This window comes from Lissotriton vulgaris, chromosome 5 (genome assembly GCF_964263255.1).
Source record: "Lissotriton vulgaris chromosome 5, aLisVul1.2, whole genome shotgun sequence".
NCBI lineage: Eukaryota > Metazoa > Chordata > Amphibia > Caudata > Salamandridae > Lissotriton > Lissotriton vulgaris.
Window position 1 is genome coordinate 1880471894 of NC_141693.1, and position 10779 is coordinate 1880482672.

General features: G+C 46.2%; 1 non-coding gene across 1 annotated transcript; it reads right to left on the reverse strand.

The window, feature by feature from the left end:
• Positions 1 to 1559: 1559 nt before the first annotated feature.
• On the reverse strand, positions 1560 to 1669 carry TRNAL-CAA (transfer RNA leucine (anticodon CAA)). Its single transcript has 2 exons — positions 1632 to 1669; positions 1560 to 1605 (listed from the first exon to the last, which is right to left on the reverse strand). It is a non-coding gene; the product is annotated as a tRNA-Leu (tRNA).
• Positions 1670 to 10779: the final 9110 nt, after the last annotated feature.

Below are 10779 nucleotides of genomic sequence, written 5' to 3' on the forward strand. Positions count from 1 at the left end.
GATCTCTACCCCCGACTGCTGCTATCCTGAGCGGGCGCCCCGGGTGTTCCTGGAGGAGGCATCCAGCTCTGCCTGCAGCCGGTATGTTAAGGAAGGAACACGGAGACAGGCGGAAGCAGCGAGATCTGTACCCAGCAGTGGATCCGCAGAGACATAGGGATCCCTCCAGAGCCAGGGGGTGGGTCCAGGAGACTGAGCAGAGAGGTGCACCAGGAGGCAGAAGCAACGAACGCAATAGATTCTGTAATCCTCTTGCTATTCGGAGGAAGACTTCCCACTACTGATATTTACTACTTTCCATGTCCATGGGTGCCTTCCCAGTGTTTTCCTGTGGTGGGAGTGTCTGCCTTTTTGCAGTATTCTCCATGTACTTGTGTTCGGTGCCATTTTGTAACATGCACACAACACTTTGCCCTTGTAACACACGGTTGCTACCTCTCACATGTTTTTACCTTTGATACTTGCACGAGTGCCACCTTGCCTACGTAACGCCTGTTCTTGGGCCTAGCACTTATTGCAGTATCATACCTCAAATTATACTCTGTTTTCTCTTTTAACTGCACACTTGTCACTTTTCCTCTTGTGCACTTTTGACTACCTCATGTATTTTTTGTTGTTCACAATTTTTACTACCTCAAGTATTTTGTTTGCTCACAATTGTCACTATTACCTTTACTACCTCATGTATTCTTGGTTGCTCACAATTTTTACTACCTCAAGTATTTTGTTTGCTCACAATTGTCACTATTACCTTTACTACCTCATGTATTTATGGTTGCTCACAATTTTGACTACCTCAAGTATTTTGTTTGCTCACAATTGTCACTATTACCTTTACTACCTCATGTATTTATGGTTACTCACAATTTTTACTACCTCATGTTTTTGTTTGCTCACAATTGTCACTATTACCTTTACTACCTCATGTATTTTCGGTTGCTCACAATTTTTACTACCTCATGTTTTTGTTTGCTCACAATTGTCACTATTACCTTATGTAAGTAACGTATGTTTTAGTAATCTGCTCTTCTGTAATGTTTCTCATTATGCTTCATTTCTGTTCCTAATGTGAAGCGCTCTGACGCCTTCGGGTAAAGTCCGCGCTATATAAAAATGCATAAATAAATAAATAAATAAATAAATCTCAGCCCCCCTGTTCCTAACAGATGGGACAGCTAGGGCGAAGCGAGTTCGGTGTACTTACCGGTGCTAGTTCAGTAGGTACAGCATGAATTTCATCACGTGGAGGTCGTGGGTTCGAGCTCCACGTCGGGTGTAGCAGTCTGTGTTTGTAAAAGCGTATTCACATGTATCACAAACCCTCCGTTTTTTGGATATATATTAGTGGGAGTGGCAAAAAAATGCCCTGCTACAATTTTGCCTCCTGACTTTTCTCCAGCAGCAGCTCACACGCCTCTTCCACACGCTCCTGGGAAGGGCCGGTGGTAGCCGCCCCGTCTCCAATGGGGATTCATGAGTCAATATTCCCCGGGATCACGACCCCTTAACTTCGGAGGAGGATACGGGGATTATGATTGAAGTAGATTAAAATATTTATGTGTCAGAAGTGGGATTTGAACCCACGCCTCCAATTGGAGACCAGAACACCCAGCTGGTGGGAAGAGTCAGCTCTTGAGTCTGGCGCCTTAGACCGCTCGGCCATCCTGACAACTGATAGTGTCCAGCGGAGTATGTTCTAAATGAGGTAAATACAGGACTTGTATATAAATTATATTTTTTAATTGTATATTTAATCTCTCAAAAATATGAGACGGAAAGACTCGGCTGCTCTCTTTCAGGAACTCACATTCTTCACGCTACCTACAATCACGCCTGGCCAGGCCAGCTGGGTCACAGAGCCACAATACTTTCAGTAGAAAAATGCAAGTGCTGCTACGAAACTGGCCAAGAGTACCTCATGGCTCCTAACTGTGGCGGTACTCGCCAGTTAAAAGAATTGATCTGGATCGGAAGTGCTGCTACTCTCCATTCCAGATTCGAAAAGCGCAAGAACTCACTGCTTGACACTTCCTGCCCACAGTGGCCTTGCAAGGGTGCCAGGGATACCGCTGCCAGCAACGAAAAGGATCCCTTTCACTTCTGGCGGGGGAGTACAATACAGCAATCATCAGGGTTCAATGAGCCCCGGTGATAATGCACATGCGGCACCAAGGGTAGCTCCACCCCCGACTGCCCTCTGAAAGCACTGCTCAGACAGGAAGATCCATGCACATCTGAAGGGAGTGGCCCCCACCTCTCAGCAAGGCACAACGTCGGAAGCAGCCGTGCCATGCTGCTCATTACAGCACCCGGTAGTATATCTTCACCCACAAAGGACACCTCCCCCGGCCATTGGGACATATTTACACCACCTGCATGCAGAAGAATGAACCAGGGATCGAGAGGCGGGGCCCTAGGACCTCAGAAATCCCCGAATGCGACTTTCTCCTAGTCACAAAAACACCACCACAGTCACCGAAGCACGACGCCGTTAGAAAAGGCCAGCCCGCAGTGATGTAATCATTACCAGGAATGCATGGACATTAAACAAGGTCTGAGGTGAAAAAGTGCGGTGAATGACTCTTGGATGGGCACAGACTTCTATGAGTCAGAAGCAAGACACGTGAGGGAAGACAAGACCTACTCTGAGCCTGAAGATTAGAAGAGGCCTTTTCTGACACCACCCAGTGGGCCACCATCACGGGTAAGACGAGTCCAAAAGGTGGGGGTGACTTAATGCTACTCAGGTTCATGGAATTGAGCCTAACTTTAATACATGGGAACCTCTCACCCCTGTAATAAGCTTAACTTGTTACTTGTGACATCCTTGCTCGCCTATAATAAAGAAATGACATAGCTGCTTAACTGTAATACCTTATTACAGGGCAGTTCTGACCTCACAATTCGTGCTACCAGAGCTAGCAGGACACGAAGCACAATCAAAGCTACACTTTAAAAACGAACACAAAACGTTGCTTTCCCTTCTTCTCCACTGTTTTTCTAGATGAACAGCAATAAACCAAAAGGTTTATGGTGAAATGTTTATTTTTTTCCAAACTTTAGATAATTATAGAGAAGATACATTCTCTCTGCATGTTTCTACACATTCCCAGCCAAATCTGACTTGTATTAAACTGATTTTAATATCTTTTTGCAACAAATATATAACTGATTTTGGTGTGTTTAATCGTGTACTAGAAATTCTACTTGTATTCATCTTGTTTAGTTGGTTCTTCAAAATCAGGTTATTAAGGGATTTTATTTAGTGAGAGTGTTCAGTGTATTGCCCTAAAACAAATCATGCTGAACTCCATGTTCAACATACAAACATCTGCAGTGGCTACCACACACATGCGCAGTTAGCCAACACCATGCACGCCAGGTGTAGCACCTTCTCTTCACTGCTCCATTTAAGTCCAGAGAGCCTTTGTATACTATCACGTTCAGTTAGGCATTTTTGCCCTAGTGCACTGAGGTTAGCTGCAATCTACCACAATCAAGTGATGCATGTAAATGGCTCACGTCAGCTTGTAGGCAGAAAAATACATTTATGCATAATTAAATACTTTGTGTTGAAATCATCTCATGCGTGTGTCATAGAAGCTAGTACACAGGCAACGAGGCGGCCCCCTGTTTCTCCATGAGCACAATGCTAATTTCATCTCCTCAAATTGCTTGGGTAAGTGAGATGGCTGCCTACCACCACCGTGACCATGTCCAGGGCTGGACAGGTCATTCTGCCACCATGGCATTTTCCTGGTCGGCTGCTTTCAAAGCTGGATGGGCTGCAAAGACTCAGACACGAAAGCCCCTTGGCCTAATTCTAGTCATGTCCTCCTGAAGTGTCATGCTGGTTTGAATATTTTTGTTAGGACTGATTTTACTTATAGCCTTGCCCTGTCAATTCCAACATCCGATGAGCATTGCATTTCAGGCAAACCTGAAATGAAATGAAATGAAATGAATGAAATGAAATTAGATTTATAAAGCGCATGGCTGCCCGAAAGCGTCCCAGCGCTAACAGAAAATAGAACAAAAAGCAAACTGAGGATAAAACCAATAATTAGGGGTCCTTGGGAAAAAGAATAGTTATAAGTGCCTTTCGAAACTTAAGATGACAAGGTTCTGCATGGATCCAGTTGGGGAGAGAATTCCAATTTTTTGCTGCATTCAAGGAAAAACGGCGACCCCCTGTGCTTGCCTTCCTAACTCTGGGGACCCTTGCAAGATTACCACGGTCCGACCGGAGAGCCCGGGATGGTTTATAAGGGCATATCAGGCTCCTGAGAATCGGAGGTCCTTTGCCCTGCAGAGCCCTATGGTTGACGCATAACGCTTTAAAGATGACTCTTTCGCGTCAATGGAGTGCTCTCAGGGCCGGTCTGGCCGAAGATCTTCTCGACGTGCCTGCAAGCATCCTGGCTGCTGCATTCTGCACCCGTTGGAGAATGTTAAGGGTGGTTTCCGGGGCTGCCAGAAACAGGGCGTTACTATAATCAAGCCTCGAAAGTATTAACCCCTGAATCAGAAGTGTCCTGGACTGGGGGGGCAGGAGAGGGAGAACTTTCCGTACTGAACGGAGCAGCCCGAGTCTTGAACGTCAGCTCGGGCTCAAGCCACACCCCTAGGCTTTTAATTTTTTCTTTGGTGTGGGCAGCTCACCAAAACCTCAAGTTGAAGCTGTTGGCTGTCTGGCAGTGCTGCGCCTGTTGCAGTAGAAACTTAGGGCCCGATGTAGGTAATAGGGAAATACCGAATTTTACCGATTCGGTATTTAGAAATCGGTATTTCAGATGTAGGTAAGAATTCGATAAAAATACTGATTTCTTAATATTCGTTATTACTGAATCGGTAATTGAGATTCAGTAATAACTAATACCTACCCATTCATTCCTATGGGCTTAGAGGCCAATAGGAATGAATGTGAAGACATTCGGTATTACTGATTTGGTAAACCCTGTTGCACCCCTGAAATGTGCATGTGTGCACATGTGTCGCGCATACATGCCTTAAGGGCATGGATGTGTGCCACGTGGCACATTTCAAAAAGCAAAAAAGTGCTTTTTGAAAGGAAATCGCTGCTTAACACCAACTTGAAGTTGGTGGTAAATAGCGATTCCTTAAGGCTGAGGTGCACTGTTTTTTAAGTTCTACCTACATTGCATTTAAGGAATCAGTATTACCAATTCCTTAAATGCAAGGCCAATAAGGATTTGGTATCTACCGATTTCTTATTACCTTATTCCTTATTACAGATTCCTTCCCTACATCCCACATGGATAAATACCGGTCGGTAACGGTGAAATTGACTGAATTTCACCGTTACCGACCGGTATTTGCCCACCTACATCCGGCCCTTAGTTTTTTACATTTTGTATAATGAAGCAATTAAACCTTGCTGACTCCAACAATCTTATTCCCAGGTCTTAGTGGCTTGAAATTCCCATAGGTGTTTTGGACATTGAAAATAAGAAGCAGCATGAAATCTTCATTTTTTGGTTGTGCCTAAACAGTGCTTGCGAAAACTCCTGTGAATAACAAAAATACATCTTATACAGTCAGCCCATTACTTACCATTTGATGACTTGCTTGTCATTCTCATTTCTTTGTGTTCTATTGAATATTCTGTGTGATTTCCTGTCTCCCTTCATATTCCCTCATGTTTTGAGTTTTTTGTGGAGCATGGACCAAGTACCTCCTCCTTTTGGATTGTTCATTGCATGCTAGAGCTTTTTTTGCCTCCTGCTGTCATTGTACCCAGAGTCATCCTCCTCTTGCTCTCCCTTGTCCTCCACTCCCTCTCCCTGCTGCCCGTTGTCCCATGCTCCCTGTAGGAAGCTGGCTCTGTATATACTATACTAAAGTAAGGTATAGTGTGCACAGAGTCCAGGGATTCCCCAGAGGTATAGCAGAGGCTAAATTAGGTAAGTACTAACAGCTCTCTTTGTGTTAGTGTGGGTGAGCAGTTAGGCTTATCCAGAAGGTGTGTTAACCATTTATTGCATTCACTCAATCAAGGACTGATACACACACACTGAGACAGAATCCAGATCAATGAGGAAAATGTAAAATGAGGTATACTTATGTTTTATTTTAGAACCAAGCAGGGCTTGGCACAGGTAAATGAAATATACTTTCAAATGCAAGACCGTTCAAGGAAATGCAGTTGTACTTGAAACTGCAATCATTACAGTTTTGTAGACGCTTTGAAAACCGTTTAAATTACACAGTAATTACTTTTCATTACTCTCGGATAACTTTAGGATTACATTGAGTACTAGGGCGGTATGCCTAGATACCACACCGTAGGATCTCCAAACACAAGGTAAGTATGAATTTTTATACTTTGCAATAGAATTCTCTTTTCTTCATACAACACAGTTCAACATAGTCAAATTTTAAGGCCTAAAATCTCATTACATGGGTTCCTATGGGGAAAAGTGTTAGCGGTTTCACAGGTAAGTACACAACTTACTAGGGTGAGTTTTGGGGGTTAGCACCAAGGTTACCCAAGGTCTAGGTGGGCACTCGAGTTGCACCACAAGCAGCACTGGGGCGGCCAAGTGCAGAGTGCAGGGTTCCAATGTCAGTCAATGGGGCTAAAGGGGCCTTCTGTTAGGGAATACTGACGAGCAGGCCACTCGGATGTGCGAGCATAACTCCTGTGGTTAAGGTGAGCACTGCAGGAGCCAATGACCAGCACAGGCACTGCACTACCAGCGGCACTGGGGCGGCTGGGTGCAGGGTGCAAAACGGGTGTCGGGACACTGTGCTTTCCAACGGAGACGCAAAGATGCTGCAGGCTCGGGCAGGGAGACTTCCTGAAGGCAACCACCGACTGGAGAGGTAAGTTGGGATCTTGGGGGATGCCTGGACACTGTTGGTTGGGCCACCCAAGGCTGTGGGGCATCGGGTGCAGGGGTGTCGTCGGGCATAGGGTTTTCTTACCGTCTCCGGTCGTGGTCGAGGGGACCCATCAGGTTGAGGCTGCAGGCCTCGTCTTGAGACTTGATCCAGATCCCAGGTCAGGATTGCTGGGGAGACCTCCTTGTGGTGTTGGGCCACTCAAACTTGGGCTGTGCGCATCTGGTGCAGAATTGCTGACTCACTGGAATCCGGATTGTGGAGGTGAGTCTTTGAGCAAATCCAATGCTCACTGGAGACAGAGTCTGTAGGAAGGTTGCAGGGCATATCCTCTAGGCTCTGGGGGTTGCTGGCTGCTGTACTCTCGGGGTTCTTGCTGTAGATGGGACCGGTTAGTAGGGCTGGGGCCAAGGCAGTTGGTGTCCTTTTCCCCCTTCCTGTGTCAGCACGGTCCTTCTTTGTTCTTCCTCGAGTCTGAGGAGGCAAGGTTAAGGGCCGCCCCTAAATACTAAACTTCGGGGCATTAAAAGGGTGTGCAGGCCAGGAACATGGGTCCCTTCCTTGGGGTGGGTACACCCCCTATTATGCAAACCTCCATTGGAGAGGGGCATGAGCCTCTTCCTAATTAGCTGAGTCTCCTCATCTTCAAGTTGGATGGGGCTTTGATGTGTGCTTCACCTTGCCTCCCCACCTGAGGGGGGGGGTTGGCAAAGGTGGGCACACCTCTCTTCCTAGTTTGGATTTCCTGCCGATTCTTCTGCCCAAATGTGGGGGCCAAAACCAGTGGGAGCCAGTTGGTGGGGGAAGCAAAAGGCAGGGACATCTTCCAAAGGCTGCAGGCCTTTGAAGCTTCCCCTTTCGTGGGACCCAGTCCATCATGGGGAAGGAGGCATGAGACCTCTGCCAAGGGTGAGCTTAGTTTCTGGACCCAGAGAACGGAGGCATTCTACACAGGGGTCCAGAAACCTGTCTGGCGGTGGCAAATGGTGGGCAGCCATTCAGGAACCACACCAGGATGGGTCGATTTTCAGGGGGCATTGCTAAGATGCCCTCTGAATGCATTTTACATTAAATCCCACACTGGCATCAGTGTGGGTTTAATGTGCTGAGAAGGTTGCTACCGAACTTCCCAGTTTTTAGTAAAGCCACTATGGAGCTGGGGAGTTCGTAATGATCAACTCCCAGACCATATACCATTTATGGCTTTACTACACTTACAATGTCTAAGAATGGACTTTGACACTATAGCGGCACAGGGCTCATGCCTCTGTACCCTCATCGTAGGACTGGTGCACCCTGCTAAAGGGGTTACTTACCTAGGCCACTTGTCTTCACTTGACTCTTCACTTGTCTTCTGTGTCAACTCTTCACTTTTCTCTACACCAAAACACGCAGTCTGCAGGGGCAGTGTGTGTGTTACGGTGCAGGCCCTCTAAGGTTGGCACAATAGGTACTGCAGCCCATAGAGGCCTGCACAGTGCTCATGGAACACATGGTACCTTTTACAAGAGGCTTACCCGTGGCTAGGGATGTGCCAATTGTGGATACAAAGGTACAGTGTTGGGAAAGAATACAGACCCTGGGAACCTGTTTGGCAGGGACACAGGGCACATCAAGTCAGGTTGCATCAGAGGTCAGGCAAAAAAGTGGGGGGTAACCATGCAAAAAGAGGCACTTTCTGACACTCCCCTACCCTCATCGCTTGTCCTGTTTACCACTCTCCGAAGACCCCACCCTCTCATGTCCGCAGTGCTGGTTGTTTTTTTTCGATATATTTGTTTTTACATGGCTTACAAAACATGCATGTTTTGAAAAATATTCAGCTACCCAAATGACGTACTGTAAGGAATACACTACAAAATAAAGTTTCTGGAATGCTCCCTCCACTGTGTCCCTTCTGTCCCATGTACTTGTCTGCAGCTTACGTGCCTTTGGCGCGTCCACTTTGCATAAACATATACAGTTTTGAACAAAATAGGGACCGGTGCCGTCTAGTGGTGCGAAGCCTCTGATGCACTATTTCAAATTGTTTTCCTCCTCAACCTGCCCATGGAACAAACAAAGCATTACATTGAGCTGGTGCAAATAGTGCTAGTTCTCACACTGGACTTGTATCCATCCGGTCGAAGTGTACTCAATGTATGAGCCGGATATACACAGTGTCAAATATTTAAGAATATTTATTGCTTAAATACTTCCACAAGTCAACTGTGTGATTCAGAAATATGCATCCTCAGGGCGCAGCAGTACGAAAATAGGGGCATATTATCAAGGGGGTTTATCTCCGCTTTTTTGGCTTTAAAAGCCAAGAAAGCGGAGATAAAATTATCTCCCTATTACCTAGCTGCCGCTAACACCAGTTAGCAACAGTTAGTAGGAGATAGTGACCATCTTGGGCCCCACTTTGTATGTCAGTGATATTTATCACTAATGAGATGCAAAGTGGGCGTGCCAAGATGTTAGCGACTGAAAACAGTCGCTAACATCGCTATCTCCTATTACCAACTTTTGGAGATATTCGCGCTAAGCGCGAATATCTCCAAAAGCTAACACCTGCCCTGAGCAGTTCTTAGCCATGTTATCCAATGGGAGGTGGATAACATGGCTAAGAGCATTAGCTCGCTAATGCATGAATATCGCTGAATTTTCAGCGATATTCATGCTTTGCTGCGATTTTTACCGCATTTGCGTTAAACCTTGGTAATACCAAGGTTTATTTGCGGTAAAAAGCGCCGCAGCGCTGCGGTAAATTTTTGTCTCTAACCAAGCAATAGCGATAATTATCTCTATTGCTTGGTAATATGCCCCATAGCTTTTAAGAGCTCTGGCCAACATTAAATTAACACTTGGACCATTGGTCTAAGAACAGAAAGTAGCCATGCAAAGAGTTTATTGCCTGCAGTTACTTCATGCATAAGAGTTTGAAGCTAAGAAACAAGGCTTTTGTAAACTTCTTGGATGGCGACAGATTTTCATAAAATAGTACATATAAAGTGTACTGTCACTTGTGTTACACACAGCAGCGGCTGGCAGAGATCAGAGGTAAGGGGGCATGAGGGGGGAGAACGCGGGGGAACCGGGTATAAAAAAATAACATTAAAAAACGCATCTTCTTGCCACTTCCTCACTGCGTCTATCCTCTGCAGTTCTCCATTGCTTGGCCTCAACAGGAAGCACATCCAGGGTCCCAGTCAGCCAATCACAACACAGCCTTAGCAGCATTGTGATTGGTCTGAGTGTCGTGTTTCAGCGCTCTGACCCTGACTGGGAGCCTGGGCATGTTCTCCATGCAGGTTGTAATGCAGCCTGCATTGAGAACATGCGAGGTGCGCAAGACTGTTTTGGGGAGCCCGAGAGGGCCGGCCAAGCAGACATTGCGCACTTAGGAGGGTGCTACCACTCCACCCCTACCCCCGGCCCCTCACGCAAAGCTGCAGAAGATGGAGAAAATAAAATTATAATAACACAAGTTACTATAATTTTATTTTCCCTTTGTTTCACTGCAAAAAAGCAGTGGGTCAAAGCCCCTCCACACTGGTGTAACAAAACTGCAGGCCCCCCCTGCAAAGTACCTGGGGGCCCTCCTCCGAACCCATTCAGTAGCTCTCCAGAAAGAGTACTTTGCAGAGGGGGTTCCCCTGGAGCTTTGGGTCCCCCCACAATGCGTGGGATGCGGGGGCCTGTGTTACACCACTGCCCCTCTGCCTTAGCGGAGTAGCTGCCACTGGATACATATGATTCATTTGGTCTCTGCATATGTGATTCATCAGGAGATCCATTTTTTCTGTAATGGCACTGTTATTACTGTCATTTCTTCAGGTACTGATAAAAAGCAAGGTAGGACTCACCTTGTTATTATCATCACTGTTCTGAAAGGTGTATAGGCCAGTTTGGTATAGATACAATAACCTCTGA